The 22652-nt window shown below is 48.1% G+C and overlaps 1 protein-coding gene and 1 pseudogene across 1 annotated transcript in view; both read left to right on the plus strand.

The window, feature by feature from the left end:
* The window catches only part of LOC146801355 (stefin-C-like), a 117024-nt gene that overhangs the window by 2059 nt on the left and 92313 nt on the right, over positions 1-22652 (plus strand). The window lies entirely within an intron of this gene.
* LOC146801356 (uncharacterized) lies at positions 3146-4059 on the plus strand (annotated as a pseudogene).

The raw sequence follows: 22652 nt of genomic DNA on the forward strand, positions 1-22652 counted from the left end.
AATAAAATACACACAATTTGACATGCACATTTATTTGTATAATTAATACAACATTCCTTTCCCCAAATTACACAGTAGACAAGTCATCAAGTTCTCAACAACCCAGTCTACCCCTGTGTATCCAAACATTGTTTGTGAATTCACGGTTTGACTTTCCGCCCGGTCCCCCAAGCAAAGAAAAGTGTCTCTTATGCAACCCCCAGGCCCAATTCTCTTAAGCTAGAGGCCTATCCACCCTTATCCCAGAGCATCCCATCTGGGGTATGCATTGTATAAAAATGTGTTCTCAGGTTCTTATGAAGTTTCTTTGCTGTTGCTGTCCTCTTCACTAACAACTGGTAGCTTTTTCAACCATGTCTAGTTGTTTCGGTGTTTGAATGCTTCTATAATATTTCTGCTTCCTTAATAAAATGCTGAGATTCTCACGTCTTCTCGCACGTCACGTACACCTAAACTCTGGTTCACCTAGGTTCTCCATGCGAGCTCCTCTTGGAGGGGTTTGCAATCTGCCTCTATTGCTTTGCGCATGTGAAGCCTGGATGCCTACACAATTCTCCATGTCACCTCGCCCCTAATGTGCGCAGTGGTTAAACAGCCATCTTCTATTTCAGACGACACTTATCACAATGCACCTTAAAACCAGCTTGTCACATTGTTGAGCCACGTGTATCTCACCAGATATCCCAGCCTCCGCATCCTTCTCTATGCAGTGGTCATCAAAGCCTCTCTGCCCATCTAGCTGTCCTCTCTCTTCACTAGTGCACCCTGAATGAGCAACCTTTACATGCAGCTGCACAGGACCAAGGATGCCATCTCTCAAGTCACATTTCAAGCTTTTAAGTCTACCTCTCTCTCTATCTCTCTCCCTACCATCTCTCTACCTCTCTCTCTACCTCTCTCTACCTCTCTCTCTACCTCTCTCTCTACCTCTACCTCTCTACCTCTCTCTACCTCTCTCTCTATCTCTCTCCCTACCATCTCTCTCCCTACCATCGCTCTCCCTACCATCTCTCTACCTCTCTCTCTACCTCTCTCTCTACCTCTCTCTCTACCTCTCTCTCTACCTCTCTCTCTACCTCTCTCTCTACCTCTCTCTCTCTACCTCTCTCTCTACCTCTACCTCTCTCTACCTCTCTCTCTATCTCTCTCCCTACCATCTCTCTCCCTACCATCGCTCTCCCTACCATCTCTCTACCTCTCTCTCTACCTCTCTCTCTACCTCTCTCCCTACCATCTCTCTACCTCTCTCTCTACCTCTCTCTCTACCTCTCTCCCTACCATCTCTCTACCTCTCTCTCTACCTCTCTCTCTACCTCTCGCTACCTCTCTCTCTCTACCTCTCTCTCTACCTCTCTCTACCTCTCTCTCTATCTCTCTCCCTACCATCTCTCTCCCTACCATCGCTCTCCCTACCATCTCTCTACCTCTCTCTCTACCTACCTCTACCTCTCTACCTCTCTCTACCTCTCTACCTCTCTCTACCTCTCTACCTCTCTCTACCTCTCTCTCTATCTCTCTCCCTACCATCTCTCTCCCTACCATCGCTCTCCCTACCATCTCTCTACCTCTCTCTCTACCTCTCTCTACCTCTCTCTCTACCTCTACCTCTCTACCTCTCTCTACCTCTCTACCTCTCTCTACCTCTCTCTCTATCTCTCTCCCTACCATCTCTCTCCCTACCATCGCTCTCCCTACCATCTCTCTACCTCTCTCTCTACCTCTCTTTCTACCTCTCTCTCTCTACCTCTCTCTCTACCTCTCTCTCTACCTCTATCTCTCTACCTCTATCTCTCTACCTCTCTCTATACCTCTCTATCTCTATCTCTACCTCTCTCTCTCTCTACCTCTCTCTCTCTACCTCTCTCTCTCTACCTCTCTCTCTACCTCTCTCTCTCTAACTCTCTCTCTACCTCTCTCTGCCACCTTTGGGACCTTATAAGTGTTTAGCTATGCACCAGTTGATGTTGTTGCACCAAAGATATTGTGCTGCATAACTAAATACTTATAAGGTCCCAAAGGCGAGACCTATTGGCTATGCTAATGCTTGTTTATTTTAAAGCTTGCGATTCGCTTAGTTCGCAACTTTGCAGCTGGTTAATCCAAGATATATCTGTATGTTCAACATTTTTATTGGCGCTGCCTTTTTTTAGAAAAATGGGTATCCTGTGTATTTATGCGTCCTTTAGTGTATGAATTATTATTTCAACCTGAACCAGTCATCTCTTCTTTCCAGAGGAATGTCTTAGAAAACTTGCCGTGAGATCAGGCACAAGAAAAGAGTGTCAGGACAGCAACAGGATAGCATGAATCTTTACCAACTGTGAACAGTAGCCTCTCTTTCTTTGCAGATTCATGCCCTCTAGGCGCTATACTTCCAGTCCTGGGCTTTAGTTTGATGGTGTAATGTGTTCTGGGAGTAACAGTCCTGGGTGCTTCCATTGAACCAACACACTTGACAAGGGGGTCTCCAGCTGAACGTCCCAGGACTGGAACAAAGGTGTCCTCGTGACATATACCAAGGTGAAGAGCCTGCTGGCCTTTGGACTTCTGTGGAGTCTCACTCATCCACAAGGTCACTCAGCCGAACAGTACAGTGAGCCTCACACACACATATAATTCAGAGCTCACTCACTCTACTTTCCTCATGCATAGATTGCAATGCAGTTTCACTAGTCCACATACATCAGTGGATTCTTGCTTTGTCATATATTTCAGTGGCATCTCATTAATCTAGGAATGAGTGGGTTCTGACTCAGCTACAGATCTCAGTGGCGTCCCCCTCAACCATAGGTTTATGCAGACCAGTACAGGGTCCCTCAAATCACAGTCACCCACAGTTCGGGGTGGGGTTACTCACTGACAGGCTTCAGTGGAGTCTCACCACCAGGCTTTGGAAACACATACAACACATTTAACAATAACAGGCACACTCTACTGACTGACAATATAACCATAAAAGGTGACTTCAGACGATTACAAAAATATAAGGAGAAACTGGGAAAACACACAGGGCCCAATTTACAAAGAGCCTCTGCACTCGTGGCAGCGGCTCCACAGTCGTGGCAGGATCTCCGCACTCATAGCAGGATCTCCGCAATGAGAAACTGCAGTGCAGAGATCCCTCCAGAAGTGCGTAGATCCTGCCATGAGTGCAGAGATCCCACCATGAGTGCAGAGATCCTGCCATGAGTGCAGAGATCCTAATATGAGTTCAGAGATCCCACCACGAGTGCAGAGGTCCCACCACAAGTGTGGAGCTCCTACCACAAGAGTGCGAAGTTCCCGCCACAAGTGTGGATATCCCTCCATGAGTGCAGAAGTCCCACCACAAGTTCAGAGGTCCCACCATGAGTGCGGCGAACCTACTTCGAGTGTGGAGATCCCACAATGAGTGCAGAGGTCCCACCACGAGTGCGGCGATCCAACTACAAGTGCAGAGATCCTGCTACGACTGCGGAGGTCCCACCACGAGTGCGGAGATCCCACCACGAGTGCGGAGGTCCCACCACAAGAGTGGGAAGATCCCGCCAAGAGTGCAGAGATCCCTCTATGAGTGCAGAAGTCCCACATCCCACCACAAGTGCGGGGATCCTACTACGAATGCTGAGATTCCATCACAAGTGCGGAGATACTACCACGAGTGTGGAGATCCCACCACGAGCCTAGAGGGTCCCGGTGAGTGCGGCGATCATACTACGAGTGTGGAGACCCCACCATGAGTGCAGAGGTCCCACCACGAGTGTGGCGATCCTACTACGAGTGCAGAGATCCTGCCACGAGTGTGGAGGTCCCACCACAAGAGTGGGAAGATCCCGCCATGAGTGCAGAGATCCCTCCATGAGTGCAGAAGTCCCTATCCCACCACAAGTGCAGAGATCCTACTACGAGTGCTGCGATACCACCACAAGTGCGGAGCTCTCTCCATGATTGCAGAGATCCCACCATGAGTGCGGAGATCCCACTATTAGTGCGGAATTCCCACCATGAGTGCAGAGGCCCACCTCAGGTGCGGGGATCCCACCACAACTGCTGAGGCTCTTTGTGAATCAGGTCCTATGAGTCTGAAGTCTATTTGTTGAATGAATCATTCTAGTTCACTTATGTGAGATCAAAACCTCTCTCTACTGTTTGGCCATTTACCTTTGCAAACAGACATTACTTTGTTTGGTTATCAGCTAAGGGGCCACAGAGTGATGTGTGGCACCTTTACCCAATCTTCACTTTTTAGCCAACATTATTTTACCATTCTGATGTCATTCAGCCATAAGGAAAATAGAAACTCAGCCAGCACGCCCACTAGAGGCCAAGCAACAAACAGCATCTTCTCAACTATGAACTCAGAGGGGCACACAGAAACCTGCTACAAAGACAAGTGTTTAACAACTTTCCCACAGGTATGAATGGCTCTACAAATATCACATTGTAGGACCTTACCAAATGCGCTTTAGGTGTCGCCACTGGAATGGAAATATAAACGCCAATAAAGTATAATAATGCAAAAGGAGTTGGCTAAAAACCACAGGCTGGCTGAAGGTGTCACGCAGTGCTTGGGTCCACCTGGCATTTATGCACTTTGTGGGTTTGGTAAAATAGACATATTCTCATTATGCTAATGTGGAAATGGTTCACATGGTTATAGTTTTAAACACCTTCATATTGTATTTGTGTGTGTCTTGGAAATAATTTTCTATGGTCTGTAAGATTGAGAGATTCTGCGTTTGTCTGTAGGTGTTTGACAGAATGTTTTACTGTATGTGTGACTCTGTGCGCATTTTCTGCCTGCCTGTGGCAACCTGTATGTGTGTTATCCATTTCTTGTAAACAGGATCATTTCTAATGCTTCAACAGCAGTTCTGAATTCACTTTTTTCAGAAGAGAGAGTTGGTACCAGTCTGTCTTTGCTTTTTTTGCAATGTGCTCCTTGATGGTGAGGTTGGTGTTTAGGGTGATTCCAAGTGGCTTGGCATTTAGTGAAATGTGAGGTTGTAGCCATCAAGGTTCATGTCAATGAGCTAGGTTTGTACTGTTTATTGTTTGCTGTTCCAGTAAAATAGCAGGAAATCTGTTTTGGTTGGTTTGAGCTTCAGATAGGCGCTGGAAATTATGTTTAGTTGTCTTTAGTTGAGTTTAGTTAAATTTAGTTTTCTTTAGTTTAGTTATGTTTAGTTTAGTTATGTCTTGTTATGTTATGTTGATCTGAATAGCGCACTAATCAAATGAGAGGGTATCCAGTCACTTTGACAAGGTGTGTAAGTGTGTGCCCTGAGGAAGGTAGTTCCATTTCTTGGGTGCACTGTAAGAGAATGAGCGACCTCCAGTTTTACTTTTGCGGATGCGGGAAGTGTGTGCGAGTGAGAGTGAGGCAGAGTGTAGGTGTCTGGTGGGTTAGTGAAAATGTCTGCAGCTGTTCAGGTATTGTGATCCTTTTTTGTGTATGGGCTTTGTATGCGTGTGTGAAATGTTTGAATTAGCTCCACTTGTGACTTTGGGAATCAGTGAAGCTTCATGAGGTGCAGTGTGATGAGGGTGCTACATGGGAGGTCCGGCATGAGTCTTACAGCTGCATTCTGCATGGTCTGGAATCTGTGTAGGAGATGTTGGGAGATTCCAGCGTGGCGAGTGTTGCCCTAGTTCAGCCTGCTGGTGATGAGTGTTTGCATGACAGTCCATTTGGTGTTCTGAGGCAACCATTCCAAGGTCTTTCGCAACATGCATAGGATGTGAAAGTAGAAGGTTGCCTTGACTTGAGCCGTCATGTTGAGCTTATCATCTATGATGATCCCTAGACTTCTTGAGTGGTCTGTGGGTGTGAGTATTGATCCTAGCTCGAATGGCCACCAGGAGAAATCCCATGGATGAATCCTATCTTGTTCCCAAAAGACCAGTGTTTCCATCTTGTCAGAGTTTAGCTTCATGCAGTTGGTTCACATCCAGTCTCCTACAATGGTCATGTAGTTGGTGAAGTTGGTTCTGGTGGTGTTTATATTGTCCGTCAGGGGAAGGATGAGTTGGGTGTCTTCGACGTAGGAGATGATGGTTGTTAGACCTGTCAGCCCTAGGGTGGTCTCCCCCTGTATTTTTGATCGTGCCTCATTTTTTCCACCCTCATTTTTGTGTTGGACTTAGGTCTCCGGGTGCCTTTTCATTGCCAATCAGTGTTAAGGTGCAGGTGCTCCCTTCCCCTAAGATGGCTGCCACAGGCCCCTGCTACTGCGGAGTGGTCTTTCTAGTAGCACCCTAGCTGCCAGGAGCTGGCTGGGACCCCACAACAATGTTGCGACACCAGCCCGCCTTTTTTGTCCTATACCTAGAGTGGGGAAGCTCCTGGAATGTGCTGGAACCTTCTAGAAGAAGGGTGGGGTTTTACTTTTGCTGCCTTAGGAGGTGGTCACCTGACCTAGGGCTACTTAACAGAGGGAGGGAACTTTTTCTAGTTAGTTGGGGTAAAGCAGACCTGGGGAACCCACGCAGGAGTTTTAGGCGGTAGGGCCTAGACAGGGACTTATGCCTCTGAAGGTGACAGGGTTTAGGCACTGCCCTTTAAGTGAATGAGGGATCCTGTACTACCCACTGATCTGGCCCAGCGATCGGGAGACCCCGGAATGACCTGCCAAGCCTGACTAGGAGGGAACTAGTCACCAACTCACCCCCCCCCCCCCCCCCCCCCCAAGGAACAGAACTTTTAAGGGCGCGAGAACCAACTGCGCCACCAAGACTGCGAAACGTAATACCGCATTTAAGTGCTGAAACGGAATGCTGAAACTTCCAAGCTGAGAACTACTGCTGGACTGCTGGGGGATCAACCAGGTACTAGCGCTGTGACCCCTGCGCTCCCCGACCTTGCCTGGGATCCCCCTAGTCAGTCCTGTGCCAGGCGCTGGTCGCCGAAGTCGCCCCTTAATTTCAGCCCCCCCCCCTGCCGTGGGGATTCGAGGCGCACTCACCGCTACAGCCAGGGGCCACGAAGTCTGCCCCCATCGCCACCGGGGCCCGCGGAGAAGCCCGGGGCCCCGCTGCTGCCATCGCCGCCGAGGTATCGTGGTCATATTGCGGGGAAGGCCGCCGGGAAGAAGCGAAGGCCGTGTAGGCCTGAAGCCAGGCGCTCAGGTCACCTGACGGGGGCGGACTGCCAAACGCCGCCCCCGCCGTAGCGCCATTGGACGATCAGGCCGCGCCCCCCCGCAGACCGCACTGCCATTGGCGGCTGCGGGCGCGGGCCTCTCCCTGGAGGTCTTCAGCGAACACTGCGGAGCTCCCCGGCCACGTCTGGCCCGTCCGGGAGCCCTGCGCTTGGATTTTCTATGGTCTGTAAGATTGAGAGATTCTGCGTTTGTCTGTAGGTGTTTGACAGAATGTTTTACTGTATGTGTGACTCTGTGCGCATTTTCTGCCTGCCTGTGGCAACCTGTATGTGTGTTATCCATTTCTTGTAAACAGGATCATTTCTAATGCTTCAACAGCAGTTCTGAATTCACTTTTTTCAGAAGAGAGAGTTGGTACCAGTCTGTCTTTGCTTTTTTTGCAATGTGCTCCTTGATGGTGAGGTTGGTGTTTAGGGTGATTCCAAGTGGCTTGGCATTTAGTGAAATGTGAGGTTGTAGCCATCAAGGTTCATGTCAATGAGCTAGGTTTGTACTGTTTATTGTTTGCTGTTCCAGTAAAATAGCAGGAAATCTGTTTTGGTTGGTTTGAGCTTCAGATAGGCGCTGGAAATTATGTTTAGTTGTGTTTAGTTGAGTTTAGTTAAATTTAGTTTTCTTTAGTTTAGTTATGTTTAGTTTAGTTATGTCTTGTTATGTTATGTTGATCTGAATAGCGCACTAATCAAATGAGAGGGTATCCAGTCACTTTGACAAGGTGTGTAAGTGTGTGCCCTGAGGAAGGTAGTTCCATTTCTTGGGTGCACTGTAAGAGAATGAGCGACCTCCAGTTTTACTTTTGCGGATGCGGGAAGTGTGTGCGAGTGAGAGTGAGGCAGAGTGTAGGTGTCTGGTGGGTTAGTGAAAATGTCTGCAGCTGTTCAGGTATTGTGATCCTTTTTTGTGTAGGGCTTTGTATGCGTGTGTGAAATGTTTGAATTAGCTCCACTTGTGACTTTGGGAATCAGTGAAGCTTCATGAGGTGCAGTGTGATGAGGGTGCTACATGGGAGGTCCGGCATGAGTCTTACAGCTGCATTCTGCATGGTCTGGAATCTGTGTAGGAGATGTTGGGAGATTCCAGCGTGGCGAGTGTTGCCCTAGTTCAGCCTGCTGGTGATGAGTGTTTGCATGACAGTCCATTTGGTGTTCTGAGGCAACCATTCCAAGGTCTTTCGCAACATGCATAGGATGTGAAAGTAGAAGGTTGCCTTGACTTGAGCCGTCATGTTGAGCTTATCATCTATGATGATCCCTAGACTTCTTGAGTGGTCTGTGGGTGTGAGTATTGATCCTAGCTCGAATGGCCACCAGGAGAAATCCCATGGATGAATCCTATCTTGTTCCCAAAAGACCAGTGTTTCCATCTTGTCAGAGTTTAGCTTCATGCAGTTGGTTCACATCCAGTCTCCTACAATGGTCATGTAGTTGGTGAAGTTGGTTCTGGTGGTGTTTATATTGTCCGTCAGGGGAAGGATGAGTTGGGTGTCTTCGACGTAGGAGATGATGGTTGTTAGACCTGTCAGCCCTAGGGTGGTCTCCCCCTGTATTTTTGATCGTGCCTCATTTTTTCCACCCTCATTTTTGTGTTGGACTTAGGTCTCCGGGTGCCTTTTCATTGCCAATCAGTGTTAAGGTGCAGGTGCTCCCTTCCCCTAAGATGGCTGCCACAGGCCCCTGCTACTGCGGAGTGGTCTTTCTAGTAGCACCCTAGCTGCCAGGAGCTGGCTGGGACCCCACAACAATGTTGCGACACCAGCCCGCCTTTTTTGTCCTATACCTAGAGTGGGGAAGCTCCTGGAATGTGCTGGAACCTTCTAGAAGAAGGGTGGGGTTTTACTTTTGCTGCCTTAGGAGGTGGTCACCTGACCTAGGGCTACTTAACAGAGGGAGGGAACTTTTTCTAGTTAGTTGGGGTAAAGCAGACCTGGGGAACCCACGCAGGAGTTTCAGGCGGTAGGGCCTAGACAGGGACTTATGCCTCTGAAGGTGACAGGGTTTAGGCACTGCCCTTTAAGTGAATGAGGGATCCTGTACTACCCACTGATCTGGCCCAGCGATCGGGAGACCCCGGAATGACCTGCCAAGCCTGACTAGGAGGGAACTAGTCACCAACTCACCCCCCCCCCCCCCCCAAGGAACAGAACTTTTAAGGGCGCGAGAACCAACTGCGCCACCAAGACTGCGAAACGTAATACCGCATTTAAGTGCTGAAACGGAACGCTGAAACTTCCAAGCTGAGAACTACTGCTGGACTGCTGGGGGATCAACCAGGTACTAGCGCTGTGACCCCTGCGCTCCCCGACCTTGCCTGGGATCCCCCTAGTCAGTCCTGTGCCAGGCGCTGGTCGCCGAAGTCGCCCCTTAATTTCAGCCCCCCCCCTGCCGTGGGGATTCGAGGCGCACTCACCGCTACAGCCAGGGGCCACGAAGTCTGCCCCCATCGCCACCGGGGCCCGCGGAGAAGCCCGGGGCCCCGCTGCTGCCATCGCCGCCGAGGTATCGTGGTCATATTGCGGGGAAGGCCGCCGGGAAGAAGCGAAGGCCGTGTAGGCCTGAAGCCAGGCGCTCAGGTCACCTGACGGGGGCGGACTGCCAAACGCCGCCCCCGCCGTAGCGCCATTGGACGATCAGGCCGCGCCCCCCCGCAGACCGCACTGCCATTGGTGGCTGCGGGCGCGGGCCTCTCCCTGGAGGTCTTCAGCGAACACTGCGGAGCTCCCCGGCCACGTCTGGCCCGTCCGGGAGCCCTGCGCTTGGTTCCCCACTCCCCGCGCCAATCAGTTCAGCGGGGGAAGCCCGCAGGAGAAAGGCCCTCGACCCGGATATCGCCGGGAGGCCAGAGAGCATCGCGAACTCCACCGCTGGTGAGGCAGAAGGCATCCGACGCAGGTAATCTCCGGGGAGGCGGGCGGGAGGCCCCCCGAGGCCCGGAGCACGTCCCTCCCCCGGGGAGATCCCCAGTGAAGTCTCCACTGCCCCCTAACCTTGCCCGAGACTGTTAGACCCTGGACTGCCTTCCAGGGACCGCGCTGCGTGAAAAGGGCCCCCCTCCCCTGTAAAGCGCCAAGGAATTACGACGCCACACGAACTGCCTGGCTCACGGGGCTATCAAGTTACTATTTGCAGTGCTCTGTCCCTGCAGCCGGACTCTAAGCACTATCAACCTGCTGTGTGCAGCGCTACGTTCTGGGAGCCCGGGCCCGGGTACTATCACCCTGCTAATTGCAGTGCCATGTTCTGGCAGCCTGATGCTAAACGCTAGTGACCTGCTGTGTGCAGCGCTAGGCCCCTATGTCGGATTTTAAAGGCCGTTTAGTTGCTGCGCTGTGTTTAACCTTGTCTTGGTCACTGCGTCCAGGTATTGCCAATTTAAAGTATAATGCAATGCTTTTGAACCTGCCGTTTTATTGTAGTCAGGTGTTGCCAATTTAAAGTATAATGCAATGCTTGGGAACCTGCCGTTTTATTGTAGTCAGATGTTGCCAATTTAAAGTGTAATGAAATGCTTTTGCAGGTATACTGATACTGCCAGTAAGAATCTCATGAATTGCATTTGAACTAGATAAACCTGATTGATTTTTAAGTGAACATACTGTGTGGTGTCAGTTATTGTGTGCGCTTCCTGCTTCAGGGGATGTGTGTGCTGTATGGTTGCTTCACACGTAAGCCTTCGGGTGCCCAACCGCTCGAGTCACGCTACGCCTTTAGGGCCCGGTGACCCCAGGTCCTACAATGGTGATGTCTTGTGATCGGATGATGTTGGCGAGCTGGGTCATGAATATATGTTGAAAAGAGTGGGGCTGAGTGACAATCTCTGTGCGACACTGCATATCATTTTCTTGGTCTCTGATGTGAAGGGTGGCAGCCTGACACTTTGGGTTCTTCCAGTGAGGATGGAACAGATACATTTTACAGCATATCCTTGTATGCCAATCTCACATAGTCTTTTGATGAGGGTGTTGTGGGAGACAGTGTCAAAGGCTGCGGAGAGGTCAAGCAGCATAAAGGCTGTTTTTTCTTCTGGATCCAGGATGTTTCGAATGTCGTTGGTGCCTGCGATGAGTGCTGTTTTGGCACTGCGGTTCTTTCTGAATCCTAACTGTGTGTTGTCTAGAAGATGGTGAAGTTTGAGGTGGGTTGTGAGTTACTTGTTAATGGCCTTCTCTATCACTTTGGCTGCATAGTGGAACAGGGAAATGGGTTGGAAGCTGCTTAGTTGATTCGTGTCAGCTATGGGCTTCTTGAGGAGGGCGTTGATTTCTGCAAGTTACCATTCATCTAAGAAGTTGGCGGTCGTGATGGAGGTGTTGATGATGTGGGTCAGGGTGGTGTTGATTGGTGATGTTACCAGGTTGTAGATGTGGGGGAGGTATGGGTCCGTTGGGGCCCCTGAGTGGATGGTGCGCCTGATTGCCGCTGTGTTGTTTCTGGGGAGGGTTGTCCATTTGGTCAAGTGCCCATCTTGGTTGGTAGTGAGTAGACTAGAAGTTCTCTCAGGTTGGGTTGGTGTACAAAGTTGCTGTAGATGTTTAAGATTTTGCAGGTAGTGTTTGAGGTGTTCAATGTCTAAAGCAGAGGAGACTTTCTATGTAGAGTTGCGTACCATGAGCAAATTGGTGAATCTTGATGCTGCTATCTGTGAGTAGAGAACCGAGTGGCTCAATGTAGAGGTTGAAGATGACAGGAAACAGTATAGGAACCCTAGGAGACTCACAGGTGATAGGGATCTTTTGGATTTGGAGCTGACAATATGAGAAAACTGGTGTTTGTTGGAAAAATAGAAGAACTAGTAAAGGACATTGTCAGTGAATCCTATTCAAGACTCCAACAAGCGTACTGGGGTGAGAGGGTCGACTGTGTCAAATGTAAGGGTGGGCGGTGAATTCTGCTCTGCTCCGCCATAGGAGTTTACGGAGTTTTGCCAACTCCGTGCTAGGCTGGGAACGCGGAGTTCAGCAAAAAACTCTGATTCTACTGCGTGGCGGAGTTTGCCCATACCGCCCACCCCCAGTCCTGACACAGAGTAAAGAAATAAATATTGGCGAGTGGACGTAAAGCTTATTTTCCAGCCTCCATTCTGTCATCTCAACAAACAGGACGTTTAGAGCATGACAGCGTGCAGCATTGGTGGTAGGCATTGAATGACAGGTGACTTCAACAATCTGCCCTTTCTACAGCCTGCCCCTTCCACCACCCTGGCGTCCAGGACACAGACCAACAGACCCAAGGCACAGGCAGTGAGAGCACAATGCTTCCAGCCCTGGAGACAGCTCGAAGGTGAGTGCCCTAAGTCACCTCCACAACAATGCAAAACAAATCTTACCAGCTCTCCAGGGGGTATCACAAGCCGCCGCTTTCCCTGGGGCATCTCTCCTCTGGGAAATGCCTCAGTTTCAGGCTCTGCTGGAGAAGTGCACAAGCCAGCGACATTCCAGCTAGAGTGACGGAACATCGCACGACATGATGAGACCCATCAAGACGTGGCAGAGGACTTAACACTACCTCTTCGATAGGGTAGCATCTAGTTATGAGTGCCAAGAAGCCACTCTCCCCGAGGCACAGAGATCATGCTGGTGAGCAGTCACCCCTGAGGAGTGTTCAGGTACGTATGGGTGTGATCACAGTTGTAGTGTGGAGCTGAAGGAATGTTTGAGAGCCGAATTTAGGGCAGAGCAGAATTCCACAGAGTTTTTCTGCAACTCCGCGGAAATCCGTGTAGGGGCACTGCAAACTCCGCCTACCCCTAGTCAAATGCAGCAATATCCAGAGACAGGGGTCATCTTCATCTGTGGTCAAGAGGGCACCACATACAATGAATAAAGTAGCCGTCTCCATGCTGCAGTGTGATCTGAGGTTAGATTGGTAGTCATTCAATAGATGTTTAGCCTTTATGTGATTTTGGAGGTGAACAGACTGATTTTTCAATGAACTTGCCAATAAATGGTAGGTGAGTGATGGGCCAATAGTTGGCAAAGTCACAAGGGTCTAGAGTAAGTTTCTTCTGGCATGTCTTGAGAGCTTCTGGAAGGATGCCTTGTGTGAGGGTGGCTTTAAAAAAGGTGCGTAGGGGTGAGAGAGCATCCCCAAAGAGAGCTTTGATGCAGGACAAGTGTAAGACGTCATCTTCATATTAAGTGGCTCTGAGGGAGTTAAGCATGTTGTTGAGATCTATGACAAATAGGGTTTGAAGACTTGACCATTCTGGGATTCAATGGGAAGGGTTGGGTGTAAGAGATCAAGCAGGCTTGGTGTTGTTAATGTGCTTCCAGATCTTCAGTATTTTTCCCTAAAGAAGAGGTTGATGGCTTTGCACTTTTCTTTGTTGTTAGGAATAGGTGGGGCTGACAGAGGGTTGAAAAGTGTTCTGCTTGTATTGGTGGTTTTATTGGTGGTGTTGGTATCATACTTTGCTTACCCCTAAACCGGTGCCAGAACGCTTGTTTCCAGTCCAGGGAAGACCTGGTGTGGCAGTTCGGGATGGACTGTTCCCATAAGGAAGAGAGTAAAGACGGATTTGCATATGGCTGGGTCTGTACTAGGGTGGCGAAGTGAGCTAGAGAATGATGATGGATTCAACGCAGATCTGTTACTGGGGATGAATGTCTGAAATGTTTTAGTGCTCCATCCATCATCTCCTTGTGCTTAATATGTTCGCCCCAAGTGGCCAGGGTATGCCTAGACGTGGGTCCTTTGCTCACTTTGCCACTGGATTTAAGCTAGCCTGGCTGACGAAGGGTGTTACCCTGAAACCGGTCCCAGGATGCTTGTTTCAAGAATCGCTGTTGGCAGTTCGAGCTGGACTGTTCCAATGAGGAACAGGGTCAAGACTGATTGCGTATGGCGGGGTCTGAACTTTGGTGGGGAAGTGAGCTTAAGAACGATGATGAATTCAACCCAGATCTGTGACTGGGGGTGAGTGTTTGAAAAGTTTCAGTGCTCCATCCATCATCTCCTAGTGTTTGCTTTGTTTGCCCTAAGTTAGCAGGCATTGGTCCTTGTTCACTTTGCCACTGAATTCAAGCTAGCCTGGCTGGTGAAACAGGTTCCAGGATGCTTGTTTCCGGTCCAGGGAAGACCTGGCTTGGCAGTTTGGGCTGGACTGTTCCCATGAGGAACAAGGTCGAGACAGATTTGCATATGACTGGGTCTGAACTGCAGTGGCGAATTGAGCTAAAAAACGATGATGGATTCAACCCAGATCTGTGACTGGGGGTGGATGTCTGAAAAGGTTCAGTGCTCCATCCATCATCTCCTAGTGTTTTCTTTCTTTGCCCTAAGTTGGCAGGGTATGCCCAAACGTGGTTCCCTTGCTCACTTTGCCACTGGATTCAAGTTAGCCTGGCTGAAGAGGGGTGTTATCCCGAAACCGGTCCCAGAATGCTTGTTTTTGGTCAAGGGAAGACTAGGCATGGCAGTTCGGGCTGGACTGTTCTCATGAGGAACAGCGTCAAGACTGATTTGCATATGGCTGGGTCTGAACTGCGGTGGCAAAGTGAGAAAAAGAACGATGATGGATTCAATCAGATCTGTGACTGGGGGTGAGTGTTGGAAAAGTTTCAGCGCTCCGTCCATCATTTCCTTGTGTTTGCTTTGTTTGCCCTAATTTGGCATGGTATATCCAGACATGGGTCCCTTGCTCACTTTGCCACTGGATTCAAGCTAAATTTGCTGATGAGGGAAATTACCGGGAAGCCAGTCCCTCGATGCATGTTTACGGTCCAGGGAAGACCTGACTTGGCAGTTTGGTCTGGACTGTTCCCATGAGGAACAGCGTCAAGACTGATTTGCATATGTCTGGGTCTGAACTCAGGTGGCGAAGTGAGCTAAAGAATGATGATGGATTCAACCCAGATCTGTGACTGGGGGTGAGTGTCTGAAAAGTTTCAGCGCTCTGTCCATCATCTCCTTGTGTTTGCTTTGTTTGCCCTAATTTGGCATGGTGTACCCAAACATGGGTCCCTTGCTCACTTTGCCACTGAATTCAAGCTAGCCTGGCTGATGAGGGGTTTTACCCCAAAACCGTTCCCATGATGCTAGTTTCCGGTCAAGGGAGGACCTGGCTTGGTAGTGCGGGCTGGACTGTTCCCATGAGGCATAGGGTCAGGACTGATGTGCACATGGTTGGGTCTGAACCCGGGTGGTGAAGTAAGTAAAGAATGATGATGGATTCAACCCAGACCTGTGACTGGGGGTGAGTGTCTAAAAGGTTTCAGCGCTCCATCCATCATCTCCTTGTGTTTGTTTTGTTTGCCCTAAGTGGGCAGGGTATGCCCAGACATGGGTCCCTTGCTCACTTTGCCACTGGGTTTAAGCTAGCCTTGCTGATGAGGGATGTTACCCGGAAACAGGTCCCAAGATGCTTGTTTACGGTCCAGAGAAGATCTGGCTTGGCAGTTCGGTCTGGACTGTTCCCATGAGGAACTGGGTCAGGACTGATTTGCATATGCCTGGGTCTGACCTGCAGTGGCAAAGTGAGCTAAAGAATGATGATGGATTCAACCCAGATCTGTGACTGGGGGTGAGTGCCTGAAAAGTTTCAGCGCTCCATCCATCATCTCCTTGTGTTTGCTTTGTTTGCCCTAAGTTGGCAAGGTATTCCCACACCTGGGTCTCTTGCTCATTTTGCCACTAGATTTATGCTAGCCTGGATGATTAGGGATGTTACCCCGAAACCAGTCCCAGGATGCTTTTTTCTGGTCCAGGGAGGACCTGGCTTGGCAGTTCAGACTGAACTGTTCCCATGAGGCACAGAGTCAAGATTGATTTGCATCTGGCAGGGTCTGAACTGGGGTGTTGAAGGGAGCTAAAGAGTGATGCTGGATTCAACCCAGATCTGTGACTGGGGTGAGTGTCTGAAAAGTTAGAGTGCTCCATCCATCATCTTATTGTGTTTGCTTTGTTAGCAATAAGTTGGCAGGGTATGCCTAGACGTGGGTCCCTTGCTCACTTTGCCACTGGATTCATGCTAGCTTGGCTGATCAGGAGTGTTACCCCGAAACCGGTCCCCAGATGCTTGCTTCCAGTCCAGGGAGGACCTGGCTTGGCAATTTGGGCTGTACTGTTCCCATGAGGCACAGAGTCAGACTGATTTACATATGGCTGTGTCTGAACTGGGGTGGCGAAGTGAGCTAAACACGATAATGGATGCAACCCAGATCTGTGACTGGGGGTGAGTGTCTGAAAAGTTTCAGCGCTTCATCCATTACCTCCTTCTGTTTGCTTTGTTCCCCCTAAGTTGTCAGGGTATGCCCAGACGTGGATGCCTTGCTCACTTTGCAACTGGATTCAAGCTAGCCTGGCTGATGGGGGGTGTTACCCCGCAACCAGTCCTAGGATGCTTGTTTGTGGTCCAGGGATCCTGGTTTGGCAGTTCGGGCTGGACTATTCCCATGAGGCACAGGGTCAAGACTGATTTGTATATGGCTGGGTCTGAAGTGGGTGGTGAAGTGAGCTAGAGAACAATGATGGATTCAACCCAGATCTGTGACTGGAGGTTAGTGTCTGAAACTTTTCAGTGCTCCGGCCATCCTCTCCTTGTGTTTGCATCATATTTTGCTTTGCCTGATATAATATGTTGTCTGTGTGCTGTACAGAGGGACTTCAGTATCATGAAGTTATGTGGAGTTCTGTTTCTCTTACATTTCCTTTCCTGCCTACAGATGGATTGTTTATTGTCAGCAAGGTCTTTAGGGTACCAGGGTGCTGAAGGCTTCAGTTTGTACTTCTTGTTTGAACTGGCAAAGAACTCTTCAACATCCCCAAATAATTGTCCAACCCCTCAGCAGTACCAAACAACATGACCCACTCATAGGAGTTCTGCGACAACCTTGCCAACTTCTTCCATGACAAGATCGCCAACATCTACAGAAACTCCAGCCCCCAGCCCAAGGCCTCGGACTTCTTCAAGCAATACAATGATCCCACTACTACCATAGACATCTGACTAACCAAATGGAGCCAGCTCACACCACAGGACACTGACTCCATCATGAACTCAGTCCACTCTAGGGCTCCAACTGGCCTATGCCCTCAACATCTTGAACCAAGGCAAACCCGGATCAGCCACATACTTACCAACTTTTTCTACACCTCAATTGCCATCGGTACCTTCCCAGAGGTCTGGAAACAAGCATGTTTACACCCTACTAAAGAAACCATCGGTAGACCCCAGCAAACTTGGCAACTACTGACTGATCGCCCTGCTCCCATTCCCAGACAAGGTATTAGAAAAAGCCATCAACCAAAAATCCTCCTCACATCTTGAATGGAACCTCCTACTCGACTCCTCCCAATCCGGATTCTGCAGCAACCACAGCACCGAGACAGCCCTCATCCTGGCTGCCAACAACATGTAAGCCCTACTTGACCAAGCAGACTGCAGCTCTGATCCTCCTAGACCTCTCTGCAGCCTTCAATACAGTCTCCCACCACATACTCATTACAAGACTGCACAACATAGGCATTCAATGAGCTGCTTTCAGATGAATTGCCTCTTTCCTCACCCGAAGAACACAAAATATCTTTTTTCACCCCTACAACTCCGAACCCAGGGAAATCACCTGTAGATTACCCTAAGGATCGTTCTCAGTCCCACCCTCTTCAACACTTACATGACACCTTTGGCCAGCATCGCCAAAATCCATGGACTCAACATCATAGCCAATGACACACAAATCCTCTCCAACTCCGAAAACACTATCAGCACCAAGACCAACTTCCTCAACTACATGACAGACGTCACCAACTGGACGAAGAATAACTACCTAAAGCTCAACACGGACAAGACAGAAGTACTGATTTTTGGAAACAAAAGTTTGCAATTGGACACATCCTGGTGTCCCTCAGAACACCTTCATAAGATATTCAAATGGCTACCCCAAAGCTGATGCATCATTACCCCGGCACTCATCTCCAGCCGACTAGACTATGGTAACATTCTCTGCGCAGGGATTGCAGCTCACCTTCTCCGACCACTACGGACAACACAGAACGCTGCAGCCAGACTTGTCCTGAATCTCCCTAGATGCACTTAGATTATCCCCTACCTAAGGAATCTCCTCTGGCTCCCTGTACAAAAAAGATGCCAGTTCAAGCTCCTGACTCTTGAAATCAAGGCCCCACACAACTGTGGACACACCAACTTGAACCACCGCCTGAAATTACATCAGCCCAGCAGACACCTCCACTCCGCATCTTTTTCACTAACCCTCACTCCCGCATCCGACGTAGCAGATGTGAAGGTCGCTGCTTCTCTTAACTAGCAGCAAAGACATGGAACGAGCTGCCTTGCCATCTACGGACCTCCCCATCTCTTCCAGAGTTCCAATAGTCCCTGAAGACCTGGTTATTCAGCTAATCAATTGAATCCTGCCAGCTCCTGGATACCCTCACGGGTGACAAGAAGCACTCTACGAATCTACTGAGCAGTATGTTGACATAGTTGTCCCTAAAATATTGAAGTTGTTTAAAAGGGTGTTGAACATCGAACGTAGAGTTAAGATGAGTTCAAGGGTTAGATTTACTATGAAAAAGCCTTTGAAGGATCTGAAGATTTATTCTACTCTTTGGTGCTCACGGTGGCAACGTGGTCGGTCAAGTGCAGGAATATGAGTGGTTTGCATTAGATTGTTGGTTATTTTCAGAAGATAAGGTCGTGGATTTGGCCTTTACAGTGTGTTGGATATGTGATATGCTAGGCCACGTAGAGCATTGAAGATGGTGTCTTTTGTGTTTTCCGAACTTGTGCTGTTTGGATGGTTGAAGTCACCCAAGAGGATTGTGTGGGCATGTTGTTTGGAGGAAGTTGTGAGGATATCTGCAAATTCATTAATGCAGTCCTTGTTCTGCTGGGGGTCTGTAGATGAGAAGGAAGTTGGCGGTCTGTTGGCGGTGTGAGTTGTAGAGTTGGGGAATGGCATTTTAGCAGCTCCATGGAGTTGAGTGTTGCTTTGTTGCCTAGAGTACAGGACCAAGAGGACTTTATGGATGACTGCGAGGCCGTCTTCTTGCTTGGATGAGTGAAAGCAGTGATGAATGATTGGGTGAAATATTTAGTGCATTGATGGATGCATGAGTGAGTGACTGTGTGGATGAATGGATGAGCACATTGCTGAATGATTGTATGGATTAATTTTTGACTGAGTGTGAGCATGCATGATTAGGGGAGTGAATACTTAAACCAATGGCAGGATGAACAAATGACTAGATTCACACATGCATGCCCTCAGTCAAACATTCATGCCCCCAGTATCTCAGGCATTCATCTATCAGCAGGCCATGTACACACTCATTCATCTACCCATCACATTCACCCACACACTCACCCATTCACACAACACATTCACACAACCATGCACATAAACTCATTGCAGGCGAAACCTAAAAATTATTCACATCCAATCTAGAAATTAAAGTCATAGCAAATCATATCTTACAAAACCATTGAAGGTAAAGGATTCATTTCTACTTGGTATCAGAAATATTTTTAAGATTCAGTTTTGTAATCCTAAAATGGGAGAGGGACATCTCAGGCAATTAAGTGGTAGCTAAGATGTAGTGCAATTCAGAATCAAAAAAATACTTTATTTGGGTGCAAGATGCATTCATGAAAGTACAGTCTCAGTAAAAAACGTAATATACAAAAAGATGCATATTCAGGTACAATTTAAAATACTGTGAAATAGTAAATCATATAAAAAATGCAGCAACATACAGTAGGTCAAGTGCAAATAAAAAACATATCAAGCCATTGAATTTAATACATTACTCAGAGCGCATCGTTCTTTGCGACCGCACAACGGCTCTCAAAAAAGAGCCAACATAAAGGCAAGACTCGATGTCTGTCAATTGCTGTAGCAAATTTAAAGCTGGGCTGCACTGCATTCAATTCTGAGACCTTGTAAAAGGTACTATAAATTGTTTGGTATATTTTTTATAAAATCCACAAAAAAGGCAAAATGTAACATTGTTTGCCCGGATCTGCCGTTAACAGGACCAAGGCAAGTGCCAAGGTGTTTTTTGAGGGGCCAGTGGGACACACCGTTGGTGTAACCAGGCGCTTTATAAATGTATAATAAAAATAAAAAAAGCAGAGTAAGTACTTAATGGTTAAACGAAATAAAAGGCACCTTTCCCTAAGCCCAGGTGCACTGAACAGATCTTGAGTGGGGGCGCTGTCTAGGCTCAGATGCAGATAGGCTGCGACGGATGACTCCAGCATTTCAACGGAAAGTCTGTGAGATCGGGCATGAGTCAGTATCAGTGTTTCCACATACTGTTTATTTAAACTCCAGCTGGAGCAAGACTCCATAAAAGCGTGAGACAGCATAATCTCTGGAAAGGTTTTCTTTACATACGCTAACCATGGTATGCTAAGGCCCTTTACACATTCTAAACAGTCCTTAATGATGTCTCCATTAAAGGCCACCTTCCTAGATCTCCAGATAGATCGCCACAGGAGTAGGGGACGAACTCTGATCCAGTCGCCCATATGGGTCAATCCCAACTCCGTGGCAGGTGAAATGGGACGAGGATAAGGGGGCAGAGAGAACTTTTCTACAGAAGTGGTTTTCCTCCCTCTGATTGGCTTTGCATTGGTGAGACCCCATGTCTCAACCCCGTATGTTGCAACAGGGACCCACTGAGGCACATAGATCTTCAAAAGTGGTGAAAGTCCCCTCCCCACTGGGGGCTGAAGTAGACTAAAAAGTAACCCAACTACCCTGGATAGCTTCAGCCTACGATGTGTGATGTTAGGTGCCTAAGAACCAGCTGAATCAAAGATGAACCCAAGATACGAAAACATGCTGGTTCTTTCTGGCAATGGTTAGAGCCATGAGTCATAATATATGTTTGTTTCAAGATTCAAGACCAACCATAAATTATATAAAGGAGGACACCAACAGACGCAGATCTTTCGGAGCACCAGCCATCAGCACTGCGTCGTCAGCATATAGCAAGGTAGTAAGTGAAGCACCGTTCACCTTGGGGACATCGGAGGCAATGGTGGTTAGATAGGGGCTGAGCTCGTTAATATATAAAGTAAACAGTAAGGGTGCCAACACACAGCCTTTCCTCACACCGCGGAGGATATTCATCTCATTGGATTCTTCACTGTTGGACCCAAACCTTATTCTGGCTTTCATGTTCTCATGAAGGGATTCGAAACAGTGCGCAAGTCCTTCGTCCATCCCCATAGAAAGGAGAAGTCGCCACAGCTTCGAGCGGTTCACATCCAAATTCAAATTCTTAGATGCAAGATACAATGGGGTTTGTTTGGCTGTCGTGTGGATGAGGTGAAGAGGAGATTTAAGGGTTTCAATGCAGGCCTTTTTCTGCCAGGAAGGTCTGTAGATGAGATGGAAGCTGGCGGTCTGAGCTGCAGATTTGGGGAACAGCATTTTAGCAGCTCCATGGAGCTGAGTGTATCTGTCTTACCTAGAGTGCAGGACCAAGAGGTCTTTATGGATTATGGCGAGGCCTCCTTCTTGCCTGCTTGACTGAAGGCAGTCATGAATGCATTGGTGAAAGAATGAGTGCATTGATGGATGTATGAGTCAGTGATTGAGTGGATGAAAGGATGAGCACATTGGTGAATGACTGTATGGATTCATTTTTGACTGAGTGCAAGGATGAATGATTAGGTGGTTGAATACTTTAAACCAGTTTTAGGATGAGTAGGCTCACACATGCATGCCCTCAGTCATCAGTTTCAGTTTTAAAGCTTTATTCGACATTTGTCATAAAAGCATTCCCCTATCCCTAATACAATAAATACTATATATAAAAATACATATTAAACATGGAATGTCGAGTAAATACATAATAAAAATACAAGTACTTCAATTTGTCAAATTTCTTAAAATATAGATTTTTCTATAAATAAAATACAATAATTCATACGGGAGAGTGCAAGATTGAGAATATACATAATTTCATTACGATACGATTGCCATAAGTGAACGAGTACGAATTGACCATGACCAGGCCAAAAATTTTGCTACCCCAACCACAAGCAATATGGAACAATCTGTTTCAAGTATCCTTAGGGCTGCGGATTGGCTACGGGTTCCCAAACTAGAGCACACAGGTTTTAACCATTTGCGTCTGGGGGACGAATACAATGGGCAACAGAACAAAAGATGGGAAATGTGCTCAATTTGTTCTTTACAGTGGTGGCAATGTTCATCCCATACTGGGGACCAGTGCTTCTTAAACGCATTCACCGGGAGTGTACCTATGCGAAATTGAAAATAGAGTTTTCTATCAAAGGGTTTTTCAATGATATCCCAAAAAATTTCGCAAGAAGGGTACATTTTTATGTCCAAGAAGCGAGATGTTAGGCTTGTACTTGTGACGTCACTAAACATTGTAAAATATACCATTTCCCAATATAGGTCTTTCAGCTTTGCCTTCGTAGGAAAGCAGGTTACGTCTTTGGTATCCCATAGATGATTCAAATTCATTTTTATAAGGAGTCCCCGGAGCTCCCTTAACCATGGGATAGTATGGA

This window comes from Triturus cristatus, chromosome 8, assembly GCF_964204655.1.
Source record: "Triturus cristatus chromosome 8, aTriCri1.1, whole genome shotgun sequence".
Taxonomy (NCBI): Eukaryota; Metazoa; Chordata; class Amphibia; order Caudata; family Salamandridae; genus Triturus; species Triturus cristatus.